This window comes from Lagopus muta, chromosome 2, assembly GCF_023343835.1.
Source record: "Lagopus muta isolate bLagMut1 chromosome 2, bLagMut1 primary, whole genome shotgun sequence".
In the NCBI taxonomy this organism is placed as follows: domain Eukaryota; kingdom Metazoa; phylum Chordata; class Aves; order Galliformes; family Phasianidae; genus Lagopus; species Lagopus muta.
Window position 1 is genome coordinate 14,254,337 of NC_064434.1, and position 19,573 is coordinate 14,273,909.

Genomic DNA, 19,573 nt, shown 5'->3' on the forward strand with positions numbered 1-19,573 from the left:
TGGGCATAAAAGCTGCATTTCTGTGGGGAGAGTTCTATCAGGAAGCTGCCATGGGGTAGCATCTGCCCCAGCTGTGTGTTGATAAGGGAGAGTGCTGAGCACTCTGAGGAGGTGTGTATCCCACCCCTCCATGGCTCCCTACATGTTTCTCCAGGAGACTAAAGCCACAATTCACTCATTTCTGCTCCTCGATCTCACAGGGTGGTAGGCAGTTCTCCACTCTGGGGTGTGATAGGACCACCTACCCTTCTGGAGGAAGGGTAAACCCTTCCTAGACTATTACCAAGCTCATTTTCAAAAGAAGCAGTGAATGTCAAGCTGGGAAAAAAGAGAGTTCTTTCCCACAAGTGCCTTGAACGCTCAGTCACAATGCTCTTGGATCAGCATGTTCCTGTTAGAAATGGATTGACCCAACAAGGAGCAGGTCTGGGATGAAAACAGCCATGGTACAGTGGCTGGATAGTGACAGTTCCATGAAAAAAGTTATGGCAATGGCACGAGGAGAGGCAGGTGGAAGTGTGAGCAAGTTCTTCCCTACTTTTTAGCCAGAATTTGGCCCCAAATGTAAATTCTGCAAAATTCTTGGCTATGAGCTATTCCTAGAATAAAGGATCCCAGAAGGAAAATTAGGAAATCTAAAGAACACCTCTAAAGAGAAAATTTAACCTGTATTTGGTTGTATGTAGTCAAGCAGTAGGTGCCAGAAGAAGCAAAGCAGGCAACAAATAACCACATTTCTGGCAACTACTGCTTCTACAGTACTGGATTGCAGTTTTCATTATAACAGGTGGAGGTCAATATCAGTGATTATCATCTGACAGAGGACTTATGCAAGAGGTGCTGGATGACACGTGAGAATAGAGCTCATGAGCAATGAGGCATTGAATAGAGCACAAAGGTAACAGCCATTAATTTTGACTGGAGGTCACAACTTCTTATGTTGGCAGAGCTACTGCCACACTGTCCTTGTTCCCAGGGAGGTGCCTGGTGCTGAAGGCTGCCCTGCTCCTGGCTGAGGTGATGAGATGGGCCTGGCTACATGGCCCTTCCCTGACAGCCCCACGGGGTCCCTGCTGCCCTTGGCCCATGTGGTGCCCTTATATTGGATTAGGGCACAGGAATCCCTAAGGCCAACGTGACAAAAGTGTCACATTGACAGAGGGCAATGGAGTCTCTTCCTGAGCCTTGCCACATGGGCCTCTGCCAAATGAACTGCAATTTCCTAAGCAGAAGGCACCACCAAACTGAGATGAGAGACTGTGGAGAGAGGACAGTGTTTTGACATGTGGGACCCAAGAGCTACAAAGAAAGACCACACATGCTGTAGTTTTGTTGTTAACGTAAGCAGAGATTCTCAAAGCTTTTATTGAAAGACAATAGGATGGAGATTTCTTACATCATTGTGAAAGACTTTTGGTAAAAAAACATACGTGAAAGTCATGTGAGGATACAGAAAGCATCAGATATTTTATTCTGTCCCTGAAAGATCAATGAATGGAAGTGCTGAGGAAAGTTCCTGCCCAAAAACAAAGACCAAGACCCATGCTAGAGATGCAAGATGAGGGCATTTCTCAAACAGGGCAGATAAAGAGACTTCCATCCTTTGATTTTAAAAGTTATGCACTTAACCAGATGATCTTGTATATCAAATCTATTTTTGCAAAGCACTATCTGCTGTTTAAGAACACTGCTGTGAAATACAAGCTTTGACATGAAACCACCAACCACAATTATCTCCAGTTCAACAAGCTGGTAAAAAACCTATCAAGTGCACAGGAAACAGCAGCAGCAAGGCAAGGAGGAGTGATCAGAAGGCAGCCAAATGGAAGATAAATGTGACAATGCTCAAAAACTAGGAAATTGAAGTTGTCACTTTAGAAGAAAACACAGGTCAAGCTGTATAACTCTTTCTTGAAACAGACTCAGTCATGTGGTGTAAGGGCTAGAGAACTAACTGAATTATAGAAATTCATTTGTGCAGAATCATGTTATAGATTTTAGAGATACATACATTGAGGAGTCCAACCTGGGTCTGGGAATTCAAATCGAGGATAGCTTCATCTCAGAGGAACAAGTGTTAGAAGCTGCTCTCTGAACACTTATTTCTCACTTCTGAGCAGCTGCTGTGAGTAGCAATGAGAGTTTTACCTTCTTGCTAAAAAAAAAAACTTGTTGCTCCAAGCAGAAGACCTTCTTTCAGTAGTCATCTACTGATGTTTTACGCAACTGAAGCCGGGAACACGAGTGCCTGACTTGCCAGAAGCCCAGAGCAGGATCACTTAACAAGTCAAGACAAAAGAAACTCCAGGAGAGCTAGGGTCCATGAGACTGCTGCTTCTCTGTGGGAAAGATGCTGCATTTTCGGGTGGTACAAAACAATTGCCACTAGTAGCCGTGGGGGTCCTTCAGTGGGTGAGGTTATCCCACAGGGAAATAGGCAACATCTCCTCCAAACCCAGAACAGAGAGCCTTGAGCTGGCTGCTTTGCCCAAGAAAACCTCACGCAAGCACCAACCACAGAAGGCAAGGGCAGCTGAGCCCCAGGGCATGGAACAGCCAGAACTAGTGGCCTCCTGGTGCTTTGTAACACTGGTGCTGATGTCTCACTGGAGGCACTCTAAATAAGCGCTCAATATATGTACAAACTACACATGCACACACTCTCTCCCATCTAGAGGAGTCTTCTGTGTGGCACATCGGCCACTAACAGAGGTCATCCCTTATGTAAACCACTGTGAAACAAGCTCAAGTGAAACGCTTCAGAAGATCAGATGTTTTGAAGAAAAGCTTGTAGTGGGTGGTGGTTTCTTTCATAATTCAGTCACCAGAAGGAAGGAAGAGGCCATGAGCTCTTTTGGTTTAGATACTGAGTCTCTCGAGGATATGGCATAACTAATTGAAATGTTCTGCCCCCACTTCCCTCTCTATAAAATAAAGACAGTGAGTACTTGTTGCCAGGTGACATTATTTAGAGTGTACTTAATTTATTGAAATCATAAATGCTACGTCAGTGCTATGGTTTTGGAAGACACTTTCTCCCAGTCTCTCTAACTCATGTTTGGGAGACTTCTCTCAACCCCCAAATTCACATGGGATGGGGAGCAGGAATGCTAATTGTTGAACCATTGGTAACTTAGCTGGGCAAAACACTGAACTCCTTTTCTTCAGATTTTTCATCTGTAGAACTGGGATGTCTATCTTTTACAGTCACGTAGTGAGGATTGATTTATTGTTTAATGTGTGTAAAGAATTAAAGAAGTGCTAAGTATTATTATTATCAAGCCAGAAGGGTGAGTCAATGACCCATTTCCTATCTGAGCTTGCCTTCAAGGTGTTGATGTTTCTGGCAGATTACAGGAATTGAATAACTGCCATAGGTTGTATTCATATAGCAATGCAAATAAAGCACTTTTGTGGGCATTATGTTGCTTCGGGGTTTGTGATTACAGAGGGAAGATGCATAGATTATAACTGCTTTTAGATCCATAGCATCTCCACAGGCTATGCTTTTTAGCCTCTCTGGGAACCACAGCAGTACGTACATCCACAGTGGGAAATGGGAAAAATGGGGCAGATAGGTAAAGGAAATATGATGTCTGACTCAAGTGCAATTCTACTGAAAATTTCCTGTAAGCCCTTTGCAGATCAGTCTGGAAAATCCTTGGAGATATGCTGTAGGAAAGCTCAGGAAATCCTTCTGCTACAGCTCTTAATATAAAACCAATAAATGGATTTCACTCACGTGGTGTTCAGGTAGTACAGAACTGCTGACTTCTTGTTCCTTGACCTTGACACTCAACAGGGAACTCATTCACCTTTTCTCTTTCCCACTGACCCACTAGATTTAGTAGTATTGCCAAAACCATGTGTATACACTGGTCATTTTGAGATGCTTTAGTGTTCTGAAGTTTAGTATTCAATCGTTGCATTTGATGAAACTGATGGGATGTTTTGTTGAAGTGTAGAAACACATATTCTCCCCTGAAATCACCCCAAAGAGATCATGTAGTCAAAGCTTGCATTGATTACTCAGATTTTCACTGGCTTTTCCCATTCTCCCTTGTCCTGTTCTCTCTCGTCCCACAGGGACATGTCCATTCTGGTGGATGTGTTTGCTGATGGCACATTCTTGTCCTCATTAAAACAATAAGATTTGTGCTAATTCGTGCTACTTGGAAGTGAATGTGGGTCAGTCCTCAAGGATGTGCTAGGAGAGGAGTGTATCTGTATCAAGGTACATTTTGACATTTAAAGGAAAACATAACCATTCTGTGTACTTATATCTAGGAGCAGCTAAGTAAGAATGTTCACTTCAGTTTGATTGTTTGGGAATGAGGCTTCTCAGAAGCTTCCCAGTAGATACTGCTGGGACATCACTTTAAACCCAGAAAACTTCTCATTTGTAAGAAAAATAAATCTGAAGAAAACTTGTCTTTTTATTTTTTCCCAATTACTCATGCCTAAAATGAAGCCTGAGGCCATTTCACAGTTATTTAGGTACCTAAAGCAGCAGATTGGTGAATACTGTTGTTTTCTAACAGCATGCTGAAGAGAAGTTGCTGCTTTTGAATTGTCCACTTGTGCCACTCAGCACTAAAACACATGTGAAATCTGGCCAAGGATTGCCAAGGACCACAGGTAAGTTAATAAGGACAGACCACCAAAACTGAGCACCTGCAGTTTTGTAAGATCTCTTATTGTATTCTAGGTGCTGGGAGCCATTGATCTCATTGGCATATCCAAGCTATGTTTGGAAAAGTATGAAAACAGATGTTTTAGAGCTGAGTTTCTGTTCTGTTTCATTTCACAGCAGAATTTGTTTGTCACCAAATACGAAATTCTAAGGCAACTATCAATCCATGTCAGTGGGATTAACACTGGCACACACTCTTGCCTGATCCTGTTTCCTCACACTCACCTGTTCCCTTCAACCACTCCCTTGGCTTTGTGTCTTGTTGCTGACTTGGCACCACCACTCATTCACACCTTTTTTCCTAGAACTGTCTCCCACTCGCCTGTCAAGTGCCCACCATCCCCCCAAAAAATGCCTTCATGGCAGATAAAAGCCTTTGCTTCAATCTTGCCCCAATATCTCGAGGCATAATTGTTGCCTTAGCAGGGTGGAACCTGTCTCCGTAAGCCAATGTATTATGGGAGCACAGAAGTTGATTGAAGGTCAGAAGAACTGATGCTTACACTAACTTTTGTCCTGGTTGGACCTGTAGTGTTCTCATACTTTATAGACATGATGCTATAGCTAACTGTCTGTAATGAAAAACAATTATTTACCATAATTTTATGAGGATCCCACTCATGTTCTTGCTCTCTTATTGCAGTAGTTCAAGAACTGCTGGATTTTGATGGTGTTTCTTTCCTATAGGAATTACTATACACCGCTGTGTTTCCACAGTTAAATGTTTAAGCCCGGCAAATGATTGATATTGTGAAATCTTAATTCTACTTTCTTGTATTGAATGCATCAACATCATAACCATTAATATGACTAATAAGAAAATAATAAAAGAGAAGACACATCATTTGAGAAGAACTAGTGGTCACTACTAAGACAGTCTGAGATGTGATCTTAGAAAGATGGAAAACAATCGAAATGGCAAGGTACTGTGGATACACTATGCTTTAACAGGCAAAAACTGTTAAGCTAGTAATGCTATCTGATTAATGAAAGAGAAGACCTAAGGATATTTCATATATACAGAGAGTTGAAGTCAAGGACAGGATTGGACCAATGATATGAAGGTGTGATTTTCATCTTCATTGCCTTGTGTCCATAGTCCGTTTCTAAATCTATTTCCACAGCTGTGACTCATACCCAACCACATAGGATAGTTTTTTCCATGTAATGATGTTGCATCTATCCTTCTTATCCAGGACCATATATTTGGCATGTACCTGTGAATAATAAAGGCAAGGAGGAGAAAGACTCCAAGAAGCAAGAGAGGAAGAGCTGAAGAAAAGTAGATAATAATGACATGACAGAGAGAAAGAAATAATGGAGGTAGTGAGTAACATGCTGAAAGGAAGAACAAGAAGATATATTAAAAAATTACGACTTACCCTGCACGGAAAAAAGGAGGTCTATACAACTTGGCACTGATAACAATAACTGCTCTTCTGTCTCATGCTTTCAGAAAACAGCAAAGCACACTGACTTGCCACATAAACTCTTCTGGGCCTTATTTTTGACAGCCAGTTTTAACAGGTGTCCAGACTGAGCCACATATCTGTCAACTGTGATGCCAGACTAGGTGGAATATATGGTATAAGGAGTTAGCAGTAAGCTTGCAAAACATCGAAGACAGCATGGAACAGCAAGGAAACTGGTGCCTGGACAACTGTCAAAATCAAACTGCTTCAACCTTGTAAGTAGAATTGAAACCAACGGCAGATGATTTTACTCTATAAATAAAAAGAGAACAAGGCAAATTAAGTTGTTCTGCTTTGCAGTGAAAAGTAGTAAAGATAAAAGATAGCATCATTTTGACTCCAAATTGAAATAAGTATCTTGCTTGATTTTCTCATAAGGACATGGGCTTAAAACCTATGGGCAAAGATAATGTGTTTAGTGAGTGTCTATGTATGTGGAAAGGACAATGCATAGTAGAAGCATAATCCAAAGGGTTTGCTGTGAATAAACCAAAGGTCACTGGCAATATTGAAGTGCTGCCACATGAAATTGCAGTTCCAGTGAGAAGGCAACAGGCTAGCAAATGGTACACTCTGGCTGGAGAATTGCAATCATCATGTGCATTTGAATGAAAAGCCACCTGGAAAGTTTGAGTCAGTCTGATGAAGAATTGTATAGGCTTTAGAAAGAAAGTGTGACTAAAAGATTAATTAAAGTCATGCGGGTAAATGGAAATGAAAAAGTACTACAGGGATTTTTCTAAAGGTGAACACTAAAGAAATAACTTGCCAACTTATGATACATTAAAAATGATACATTAGATAACTGCAGTAGATATATCCTACGTGGACTACAGTAAAGTCTTTGTTACGGTACCAAAAAGGATAGTACTAACCATAGCAGGGTGGAAAAGAACTGGTGAAAAAGAGGATGGCAGCCAGATATATTGAACAGGAGCTGTTGAGCTGGAGGGAGAAGTCCCTCCATGCAGGATGAGAACTTAGAAGGAAATACTTAACATAAGGAATGGCTGTAGCAGGAATGACAAAAAAAACCAGAGTGGCTTAGTGAAATGTGATGACGACCATCACTGATGCAAAGACACTCTAATAAGAAGTTGATTTTGCCAGTTTGCACATAGAATAAAATAGCATTTTTCCTGCAGCTATTCCTGTAAACTTGCTAGAGCACTGGGAAATGGGTGTCCCCTCTCATTCCTGGTGTTTATGTTTCCATCTTCACTGACAAAGAAATAAATGATTCTGCAGAAAATATAGGTCAGAAAGTAATTCAGATTACTCTGGCTCAGGTAGGTTGGCTTTGCCACGTTGGCCAGAGGAAGAGTGTAGTAAACATTTATTTTGGCCTGTGCATGGCACTTGTAGAGCAGATGAGGTCGCTTTTAGATTTCTGATCTCAGCCTGGGTCTGAAGATAAGAGTTACACAAACAGCTCTTGAGTAGGTTTGTCACTCTCTACATGGCATGATGGAAATGAAACAAATTACAAAGAAAGACAGAAGCAAATTGCAGTCTGAAGATCAAAGATATTTCCTCCATTAAGGAAGCAACCACACAGTGGGGCAGGCCCAGAGTTGGGCTGTTTTTAAGGCCAGGTTGACTCAGAGCTGGCTCTGAGCTGGCAGAATTGGACAGTAAACTGCAGGTAAATGATGTCTGAATATTCACGATCCCTTCTGCTTTTATGGGTGTCCTTGGAAACCAGGCCAGCAGGGAGGGATATGTGAGTTCTGTGTGAGCTTTGACCTAGAATACCGCTGTCTCTTCCCATGCCATGGCAGGAGCACCAAATTCTAAGACTTGAATTAGCTCATGGAAAGCCTTGAATTAGCTGCAATCTGGATAAGTCTATACCAAGTGTGCTATTACGTTGAGTAATGCGACAAGAAGGGCTGCTGTCAGTCTCAGATCTGCTTGGTGCTGTTGCCAATGCTGAGCAGCCTTGCTGAAGAATGGACAAAAGAAGCAAGTGGCAGCACTTTGTAGAAAGACCAAATCAACAAAACACACCAATCTGCATGGCAGCACTGGAGCAGAGTCCAGAGACTAGCCAGAACACAAGAACTCTGCTGAAAGCCGCAGCTGGCAGGACTCACCAGCAGCAGGTGCATCAGGATGCCCATGGACCACAAGGCTCATTGAGATGAGGTGTTACTGGCTGGCATCCCTTCTGCTGTGCTCAAGGGCATTTTTAGAACTGCACCAAATACTTCTCAAGTCTGTGCCCCTCGCATCTTGGAGCCATTGTATTATTTACCTACATTATTGCTGGCGCAATTTGTTCCATGTCTTGAAGTCTTCCTGTGGCAATCAGGTGCAGCATTTCTTAAGCTCTGTTGGCACCACAACTGAACAGCAGCGGGAGGCTGGCAGGCAGCATGGCAGCACTACAAGGGCATGCTGAAGAATGACTCATTGTCAAGATGCAAAAGACAAAAAGATTGATTGGGGAAGAGCTGAGGAATAAGTTGTAATGGTGACTCACCATAACCCACCCTTTTGGCATTCACACACCTGTCAGCTGATTCATAATTTTCATCCTGCGTTGTTTTCTCCTCCATGTCAAGAGGATCAATCAAATAAGGCTCAATCAATTAAATAGGGGACTGTGTGTGGGAGAGCCCAATCCTTTTTCCATCTGCACTGGATAAGTCCCGTTCTCTGCCTTCTGTTGGGCCCATCATTTTGGGGAAAGGACCAAAGGGGAAAGCATGGAGTTGCATCAGGGGATGGCCAAGCTGGTCAGGCTGGGTGTTAGGAAAAGGTTCTTCACCAGCGGGCGGTGGGCACAGAACAGACTCTCCAGGGCAGTGGTCATGGCTCCAAGCTGTCAGAGTTCAAGGAATGTTTGGACAGCACGCTCAGTACTATGGTCTGATTTTTGATGGTCCTATGCGGAACTGAGAGTTGGACTTGGTGATTTTTGTGGGTTCCACGCAACCTGAGGATATTCTGTGACTCTGATTCTAGGTGATGGAGAGCCAGCATGTGGGACACTTTGTGAAAACTGAGGGATGGTGAGAGGGATGTGTCCTTGCTGAATTCTTGTTTCTTACCAAGTGGAATTTACTTTTTTCCCTACCTTCACCGTTCTTCCAAGTGTTTATTTTTGGCCCAATGGTTGTCACTAAAAGTGCTGTTGTCTCTGTCAGTGCCCTCATAGCCATGTTTTTCAGCCTTGTCACTCCCTCCCCTCTGCTTAGAGGATGGGCCTCTGCCAGAGACATCCTGTTGTCTCCACTGGCATTCTGCTGAGAAGTTCCCTTGTGCCTGCTGGTGGCATAGGTTTCTGGCCTTTGTGGAAACACCTCAGGAGGTCCTACTCTTCCCTAGTGGGGCCACATCTGAAGTACTGTGTCCAGTTCTGAGCTCCTCAATTCAAGAAATACAGGAAACCTCTGGAGAGAGCCCAGTGCAGGTGCACAAAGATGTTAAGGGTCCTGGAGCATCTCCTGGATGAGGAAAGGCTGAGAGACCTGCGGTTGTTCAGCATGGGGAAGAAAAGGATGAAGGAGGAGTTTATCAATGCCTATACATATCTAACAGACAGGAGTCAAATGGTTGGGGCCAGGATCTTCTTGATTGTGCAAAGTGGCAGAACAAGGGGTGACGGGCACAAAATGGGACACAAGAATTCCCATACAAACACAAGAAAGAACTTCTTTACTGTGAGCGTGACAGAGCACTGGAACAGGCTGCCCAAAGAGGTTGTGGAGTCTCCTTCTCTGGAGATATTCGAAACCCACCCAGAGGATTTCCTATGTAACCTACTCCAGGCAACCTGCTTTAGCAGGGGGTTGGAACCAATGATTTTCAGAGGTCCATTCAAACCCAATGAATCTTCAGTTCTGCGACTCTGAAAATCTGCTTGCCAAATAGTAGGAAGAACATCAAATCACTGCCAGAGGGATGTGGCTGAGCAGGTAGGGCATGACAAAGTGGGGAGGGCTGGAGATGCAGGATGAGGAAGCCAGGGGGGTCTCTAGCATTGACTGCCATTTTTCCCAGGGCATGGCAAGGCAGCTGTACAAGGGAAGGCCATACTTGCAGGGAGCTGTATGTTGACCAGCTGAGTGCCAGGCGAGCAGTCCCATCCTCGTGCACAGTGTGGCACTGGCAGGACAGGAGGTGACAATGGAACTGGGCTCCTGATGAGCCTACCAGCCATCATGAAGGCCTCATTCTTGGCAGCTGGTTCCATGGATGGCCTCTGGAAACAGTCATCTTCACAAAAGTATTGCCAGGATAGCTCAGACATCAACTTACTCCATTGGTTTCCTCTGAAAGACACTCAATTTCCCCAGCAGAAATGCTGTGGAAGGGAAAGATGCATGAGCACAGTTTTGAGAAAGAGCTGGATGGCTGTCTGCTTCTGAAACAGGAGACGTATGGTATCACAAGCAGAAAGCAAAAAGTCACAAGTAGATGTCATCGGATGCAGCTTGACAGGTGATACAGAATGTTTCTGAAAATCCCACCTTGCATTTACAGTATTTTCCAGTGCACCTAGAACCAAGGACAGACATCTTTGCAGATCAAAATAAAAAGAGTTGGATTTCTTTTATTCCACAAGGTGTAGCCTTTTTGATCTCTTGCCTAGTTGCCTGAAGACTGACAAGAAAAAAAAAATAAATAAAAAGAACTAGAATTGTCTTATGGAAGGGTAAATACATGTCTGTAATGAGAGCCAGTCCAACACACAGAGGTCTTATGCTCTTATCTAGGATACAGCTCTAAAAATACCACTGTAGGGTTTGGGGAGTATTCATTCTCAAAAGGTCTCAGTGACTTCACCACCCTGCTTGCTTGGATTTACATTTACAAGTGCTGTCATCCACGAACACCTTTCCAGCACGCTTGGCTTCACTTCCCAAAACTCAGCTGAGTTCTCACTGCCAAGTGCATCATTACCAGCAACACCAAATCTAGGAGGCAGATTCTACCACCTGGGACCTGACTCAGTGCTATCATGCTGGGGGGTTCACACAGGTGCTGATGAGAAAAGGAGATGTTCCTGTAGATGGAATGAAGTTAGCAATTAAACTTTTAGTGACTGAGATTTAATGATGGAGTTCTGAATGTCTGTAGCTTCTTTCCACCATTGTGGGACAAAAAAGGGAAAGGCCAAAGAGAATTGCAGTTGAATCACAGAAAATATGTGGTCAGGTTTGCTTTTCTGCAATGCCAGGCTTCCTGAGAGATAGGAAAATCCAGCAAGTACACAAGATAAGTGCAGCTGCTAATGCTGCTTTCATAGCATAGTGGTGTTTACACAGGATTGGGGTATCAATCTAGGGATATGGCTGCTGCTCTTGGTCCCTACAAGCACACAGCCACCTTTCCTGCTCTGTGATCCCCTCCAGAGGTGTTCAGTTGTGTGACTCCTAAACAATAAAGAGCCCAGAGCCTTTCCATCCCTCAGCACTGTAAGCTACATTCACATATGAATGCAAAGATCTGTGAGTGTTATCAACTTGTATATTTACATGTACTATATATTTACTAATATATATTTACATGATAACATGCTGCTCACACCCACAGCTTTCTGCATTCATAAATTCTGCACTACATTGTTTCTGCAAGTCTCTCACTTTTCTCTCTTTTCAAGGTGTAATTCCTTCAAGTTCTTTCTATGTTGGAAGCAGGGCCCCTAAACTGTTCCCTCTTTCCCTGACCAAAAAGAAAAGAAGCAGAAAAGAAATGGCCTTTCACCTACTTATTTTTTTCACCATGGATCAATTGTAGTGGTGCAGTTGGAGGGACAGGACAGAAGACCATACAAATGGGTGCCGTGGTAGGAAGGGATGTTCATGAAGCTGCAGTCAGAGCAGTAAAGTCCCATCTGTAGTCACTGAGCAGCTCAGATGACCTGTCTTTCAACAGCCTATCTCATTATAGGCATCCTTGCCTTGCGTTCATAGAATCAGAGAATCACAGAGAATTGGAGAACCACAGAATGGCTTGGGTTAGAAGAGACCTTAAAGATCACCTGGCTCCAACCCCCTGCCATGAGCTGGTTGCCCCCCATCAGATCAGTCTGCCTTGGACCCATCCAAGCTGACCTTGAGTTCCTCTGGGAATAGGGCACCCACCGCTTCTTTGGGCAGCTGTGCCAGGGCCTCACCACCATCCTCTGAGTAAAGAATTTTTTTCCAAAAATTAACCTAAATCTTCCCCCTTTTAGCTTATAAGCCATTCTCCTTCTTTCGTCTGTATCAGACTACACAAAAAATTGCTTCCTCTCATGCTTATAATCTCCCCTCCAATGGAAAAAAGCTGCAGTGAGGCCTTCCTAGAGCCTTCTCTCTCCATGCCAAGGGACCCTTGTGGTGTGAAGCCTCCAAAGACAGAGGCAAAACTTGCTCCCATGGTGTGGGGTGATGAGGCACTAGTTGGTCCCACACGCAGTACCCTGTATTTCCTTCCTTATTACTTAATACTCCATTTGTACTTAATGATGTGTTGTATTTTATATGCTGTTTATGACTGTTCTGGGTGGATTAATCTGTCATTAATGCATCATGGTTTAAAGGCTTTTCTTTTCCCCTGTTAAGCAGTTTAATGGGCTCAGGGAGGCACTCCTGGGTGTGTGTTCTGAGCTCTGCGTGCGCGCAGCCGGGGTGCGGTTGAGCACCCTGCACGCACCCAGTGGGTGCCCCGCGGCCCCAGGACACCTCCTGGTCTCACACATCCCCGCCGGGGTCATGGTGGGACCTGAGGCTCAGCCTGGGTCTGTGCAGAGGCATCAGCAGCTCCAAGCACTGTGTGACAAAGCCAGGCTCCAAAGGTGGCTCCAGCCTGTGTAGGCTAATGAATAAACAAATACTCATTAGAACAAACATGTTTATAGCCTGTGGTAAGGAAAGCAAGTGAATTATCAAGTTGGGTATGGCTGCAGAATTAGCAGTAAGTGGTAGGATTTCAACCTGCCGATTATGTTTGCCTTTACCTACAGCCATCTGTGTATGATGATAGAACATATGTTTGCTGCCTTTGTAACAAATATGAAAAAAAATCCACAGTTGTCTGATTTATACAATAAGGGGTTTATATAATAGAAACAACATGATTATTGAATGTACTATGAGGCCAGCTTTGCCGCTGGTCTTTTCAGAGGATTACAGGGCTGGAGGAACCTCAGAAGATCACCAATCCATTCTCCTTTCATTGCTTCTGCCCAGTAGAATGATTTGCCGGGGCTGATGCACGTGTAAAAGTCTATTTTCTTATCCACCTAAATGAATAAGAACATAATTGAAAAGCTTACGATAATAAATGTGCTTTTATATTCACCTTAAATACATGCGTATATAGAGGAGGGTGAAGCTTGCCATCTGCCAAGGGATAATTCATAAATCTGCATACATGAGCATCCACAAAACTGCTGACACATGCAGAACAGGAGCTGCATGAGCTCATTCCAAGACAAGCATTTCCTTTTGGTGAGTGCACAGCTCCCAACGGTGTGATGGGAATTGGGTGCGAGCCTGCAAGCGATACCACACAGAACCTGATCCTAATCTCCGCGGCACTGGAAGGGCCCTGCTCCTGCAGATGTGTGAGTAGGAAACAGAATTCCCCAACGACAAAATCCCTGAACTTCCAACACTGGGCTACAGCCCAAGTTGTGCACTTGACCTTGGGTGTGCACAGTTGTGCTTCAGGGCCTCTGCTGCACTTCTGGTTGCAAGGCCAAGGCCAAGGGGGAATCTGCTGTAAAGCAGATGGCAAGCGGGTAACAGTGGAAAGAAGGCAGTTCAAGATGTTCATTCAGAAGCTCGCTTTAGGTATGCCACCAGAATGTGTTTGCTCTGGCTCCTCTGTATGACCAGCTGTGATTCTTTCTTGCAGGTGATTGTCCAGGAAAAAAGGCTTCAAATCTCTCCGCAATGATCACGAAGGTAAGAATCTAAAGATCCAAAGAACCCGATTCAAACCAGCATTCAGAACTGTGCAAAGGTCTTGAGCTCAAGGTCAAAAACAGTGTGAGCTGAGTGCTCTTCTGCACCAGGTCTATGTCTGGTGGTTGTACAGATACTTGGACAGGAGGGATGTCAGTGAAAGCATGGAGAGGGCAAGGAAGAAGAATGTGATGCTGCTGCTAGGGGTAGCTTTGCTTGTAGGGAAGATGAACAGGGATGGGGCAGTTGTAACATGAAGGACATTGGGCATGGCATAGCAGAGTGACAGAATGAACTAGACACAGGACTGGGAGATACCTAGCTTGTGCCATTCCTGGATGATATTTTTCTTTTTCACAGCCACTCCCAGCTCACAGTCCTCTCAGCCGTGGCACATTCCTTTATGGCACTTCCCACAATAAATTCACAGATGTCACAAAACTAGGGGTGGTGGCTGATTCACCAGGGGGCCATGCTGCCATCCAGAGGATCCTTAACAGGCTGAAGAGGTGGACTGGCAGCAATCTCACGAAGTTAAGCAAGAAGTACAGAGTCCTGCACCTGGGGATGAACAACTGGAGAATAGGCGACTTAGGGAGATCCCATCAGTGTCTAGGACAAGAGGCAGTGGGCACAAACTGGAACACAGCAAGTTCCCTCTTGAGCACCAGGAGCACCCACAGTGTGGGTGATGAATCACAGGCAGCCTGGAGGCTGTGGGGTGCCCTGGTTGGAAATATTGAAAAGCTGCCTGGACATGGTGCTGGGCACCCTGCTCTGGGTGTCCCTGCTGGAGTGGGGCTGGGCTGAGTGGAATCAGAAGTCCCTCCCCCCAAATATGCTTTGATTCTGTGACTAGAAATCATTGTCCTGGGGCACAGGGTAGGATGCAGTGTGGGAAAGTTGTCCCCAAGGGACAAGGAGATCCATCTTTGGTAGAGGCAAGCAAGAGGAGAGTGGGAAGACTCAAACCAAAGGAGTTCAGGAACAACTTTTGATGACTGTCACTAACAGTCTCCTTCCAGGCTTGTGTTTTCTCTCTCTCCCTTATCACCTCCTATGCAATGACCTCCCTTCTTAATGCAGGCTGCCTATTTCAGAGACTTGAGTAATTTTGCCCTCACTTGACCTCAGGACAGAAAAGTAGCCCATGGCCCCATTAATTTTCTAACACAGAAGATGCTGATGAAACTGAAGTGGAAATGTCTATTCCTTTATGCTCCCCCCACCATCATTTTTACTTGTCTTCATCTCCACATCTGGAAAAGGTGATAGTGGCTGTGTTAGTAAAATTTTTGGAAAGTGGTGGTGCAGTGCTAATTTGGCAAATTTTTGGAAAGCCTCATTGCAAAGTCTCTGCTGCCTCTTTCACCGTCTTGCTGTGGCTGGATAAGGGCACATGCACATAAACTGAAACCTAGGGTGAGGTTTAAGCTAGGATTCAGTGATGATGTCAGGGGATAAATCAGAGTCTTAGACTTGAAGGCACTGATTTTTATGAGAGCTTTTCTGGCAAAATTTAATCTCAGCACCCTTTCTGATACCTTCTGGTAGAGATATAACAGAGATCACTGAGTATTATTGAGTCTGTTATATGTATATTAAATTTCATGTTTAGTTTATCCATGGTCTTCCTCTGTTTCCTGTTTCCTAAGAGGTTTCTGCCATATGGTCTTAGAGAAGGATGAGACCCTTCATCATGGCACTCAGCTTTTGTCATGCCTTCTCTCCAGCCGCAACATTTGTGATCATGCACAACATTAAACCTCATTAGTGGAATCCATTGCCATGTAAGTGTGTCAAGATTTGGTAACATCATGGCTCTCTTCATAACCTAATTCAGACTAGCTACACTTGCTTATAAAGCAGGGAATGAAGATGGCTAAAAAAGAATGTTAAAAAGGATTGGAAAGTGGAACCGTGCTATAAATGGCTGTGGACCAATAATATTGAGACTCATTTCACCTGCTGCCATAGTAAGCTTGGGAGGCAGGCAGAATCTACAGGGCCAAAAAGGGATTTGATGACCTCATGGTGATGGATCCCAGAATGGATGTTAGAATGACTGAATGGGGCTGCAGGCCTGAATAGGGATATGAATCACAGAATATGGCCACAGTCACATGCTTTCTTAAAACAGCATCTCCTTCTGCTGTCCTCAGGCAGTGCTTGGGTGGACCACTGGTCTGACACCTCATTTCACAGAAATAAAGAAACACAGAATGGCCTGGGTTGGAAGGGACCTCAAGGATCATGAATCTCCAACCCCCTGCCACATGCAAGGCCTCCAATCTCCCCATTTAATACTAGACCAGGCTGCCTAGGGCCCCATCCAATCTGGCCTTGAACACCACCAGGGATGGGGCACCCACAACCTCTCCGGGCAGCCTGTTCCATCACCTCACCACTTTCATAGTAAAGAACTTAATGTCCTTTTACACGTCCTCATTCCCAACCCCTTCTTTCAGCTTGTGCTTAGTGCCAGATCTGTGTGTGCAAGGGAAGGAGACATAACACAAAGCAGAGCCCACTCTAATTGATTCCGTGAGACCTTTGCAATCCTCGCTGCTCCAAAAGGCCAGAGTCAAGTGTGAGCATCCTGTGCCGCAGAACACAAATCTCATATTCAGTTCCAGCTCTCTACCAATGTAATAACAGTGTTCTCCAAACATCTCTTCCTGAAATAACTTCACCTGTGTATTTTCTTTATGAGCTGGACATGTTGAATTCAGAGGAGTTTTGATTTCTCAGGATTTGCAGGAGGTGTCTGTTAATCGTTCTTTTCTTCTCTGTTTTGTTGTTATTGTTCCTGCTGCTGCTGTTGTTCGTTTATTTGCTTGCTGTAAGAAACACAGAAGAAAAGATGTAGACCAAATTATTATTTTGCCAAGTACCACAACTAAGTATATTCTGTTGATCATCCTTGTCATTATTTTTATTATGGCAGTATTTCATTTGGATTGTAAAATATTACAGAAACGTCATTGCTACCTCTATCCAAAATTATATATAAATAATAATAGCCTCTTACAAGTCTATTTTTTTCAACTGTGAATGTCAGAAGCTCTTTAAAAAGGTCAGTATCATTATCCTCATTTTATTGTTGGAGAAAAAAAAGACAAAGGCCAAGCTGTTCCCTCTAACTTTAGGCATCTAGAATCCTTCTGACGTCAGTGAAGGCAGTGAGAAAGGTATGTGAAGCAGTTATGAATCGTTTTTTGGAAGAGTCATATCCTCTTGGTGACTCCCACAGAGGATGTCCATCCAGGAGACTTCTGGTGCCTTATTGTGGATTCAGTTAGATGTGAATGAAGGACTGCTACCCCTTCATCGACAGAGCACAAAACAAAGCCTTTCCTCCTGATTCCCACTGTTCTGCTGTTCCCCTTCTTACTTTTCAGAATAATGATGACAGCATGTTTCCACCATTAGCAGTGCTGCCAGGCTAGCATGGTTCTGTGCATAGACAAGATTTAATGCTCAGTCTGTGGTAGAGCAAATTTTGCTTGCCTGTGCATGATGTAATAGAATGTAAATCATAGAAACAAAAGTGTATTCATCGTACTCCACTGCTCTGCTTTCCTACATACCCAAACTGTATGTTTCACCTCCTCTGAGAAACCTGGTCTTCCAGGTCCCACTGCTGTATTGCTGTATTTGTCCATGGCCTGGGGTGTGCCAGCTGGGACATAAGGTAGAAATAGAGCATTATTGACATGTTCCCTTCACAGACCCACAGCATCCTGGGACACAAAAAAGAAATTCAGGCAGTTGACAACCTGCTCTATTTCCTGCACTGCACACCAGCCACTGGCCATGAACATTTATGAAGCATGACCATCGTTGGTAGTGGAAACCTCCTTTAATTCATCTCCTCCCATCTGAAAACAGTGCTAACATCACCAGAGTTTCCCTTATTGCCTTACTGCTCTTTGCCTTTCCTGGTGGCAGCAGTGTTAGCAGTGACTTCATCCACAGTATGAGCCAACCTATTATGGTGGCCTTCCCGGGTACTTCTGGTACATCATTCCCTCCACAGACTCATGACAGTTCACGACACTTTTTCCAGGAGACACTGTCCGAAGTATTTTTTAAATACTGTGACTGTCACATAGGAAATACTTCAGAAACATGATGTTTAAAGTAGAGGTGATAATGGAGTTACTCATCCAATTCTTAGAATCATAGAGTGCTTTGGGTTGGAAGGGACTTTTAAGATCACCTCGTTCCAATCCCCTGCTACAGGCAGGCACACCTCCCACCAGACCAGGGTGCTCACAGCCCCATCCAGCCTGGCCTTGAATGCTTCCAGGAGAGGGGCATTCACAACCTCACTGGGCAACCTGTTCCAGAGTATCACCACCCTCACAGTAAAGAATTTGTTCCTAATATCTACTCTAAATCCACCCTCTTTCAGTTTAAAACCATTTTCCCTTATCCTGTCACCACATGCCCTTCTAAAAAGTCCCTTCCCAGTTTTCCTGTAGGTACCCTTCAGGTACCCCTTCTCCTCAGGGCTGCTCTCAAGCCATTCTCCACTCAACCTGTATCTGTGCTTGAGGTTGCCCCAACCCAGATGAAGCACCTTGCACTTGGCCTTGCTGAACTTCATGAGGTTGGCATGGGCCCACCTCTCAAACCTGTCCAGGTCCCTCTGGATAGCATCCCTTCCCTCTAGTCTGCCAACTGTACCACTCAGCTTGGTGTCATCTACAATTGCTGAGGGTGCACTGAATCCCACTGTCCACATTGCCTACAAAGATGTTTAATAACACTGTTTCCAACACCAAATCCTGAGGAATGCCACTAATCACTGGTATCCATTTGGGCACTGAGCTACTGACTGCAACACTCTGAGTGCAGCCATCCATCCAATTCCTTATTCAGTGAGTTGTCCCTTCCTCAAATCCATTTTTCTCCAATTTGGCGACCAGGATGTCATGCAGAACAGTGTCTTTGCACAAGTCCAGGTAGATGACATCAGTTATTCTTTCTTTATCCACTGGTTGCTATAACTCCATCATAAAAGGCCACTAAGTTTGGCAGGCATGACTTGCCCTTGGTGAAGCCATGTTGGTTACTATCAATCACCTCATCTTTATTTTCCATATGACTTAGTAGGGCTTTCAATAGAACATGACAGTTACACTAACGTCAAGGTTAATATAAATGTAAATGTAGGCACATGTAAATAAAGGAGTCTCATACCTACCTAGAGAGAACTTTGTATCTGCTTTGTATTTATACAGACAGAATGGTGTCCAAATTCCTAAAATGCCCCCCACAGGACTTAGGTTATGAAACCCACTTACACTGCAGCCAGCAAACCTGCTCTGGTTTCTTAGTAATTGTTAATAAATTAGTCTCCTTATGCTGAGTCCTTTTTGCCTGCGATGGTAACTGGTGAGCTATATGCCTGGCCTTACCTCTTTTTTTCATGCTATTTTCTCCCATGTCCTTTTGAGGAGGAGGAGGAGTGAAGGAGGCATGGTGGAGCTGAGCTA

At 44.1% G+C, this 19,573-nt stretch overlaps 1 long non-coding RNA gene across 2 annotated transcripts in view; it reads left to right on the top strand.

Annotated features, from left to right (window-relative positions):
* The window catches only part of LOC125689884 (uncharacterized), a 41,042-nt gene extending 24,989 nt beyond the window's left edge, over positions 1–16,053 (top strand). The window contains exons 2-5 of one of the 2 annotated variants that reach the window (XR_007375444.1): positions 4,542–4,638; positions 5,890–6,380; positions 14,020–14,069; positions 14,430–16,053. This is a non-coding gene — a long non-coding RNA (uncharacterized LOC125689884). The remainder of the gene's footprint in view (positions 1–4,541; positions 4,639–5,889; positions 6,381–14,019; positions 14,070–14,429) is intronic. The other variant, XR_007375443.1, reaches the window with a different exon arrangement.
* Positions 16,054–19,573: the final 3,520 nt, after the last annotated feature.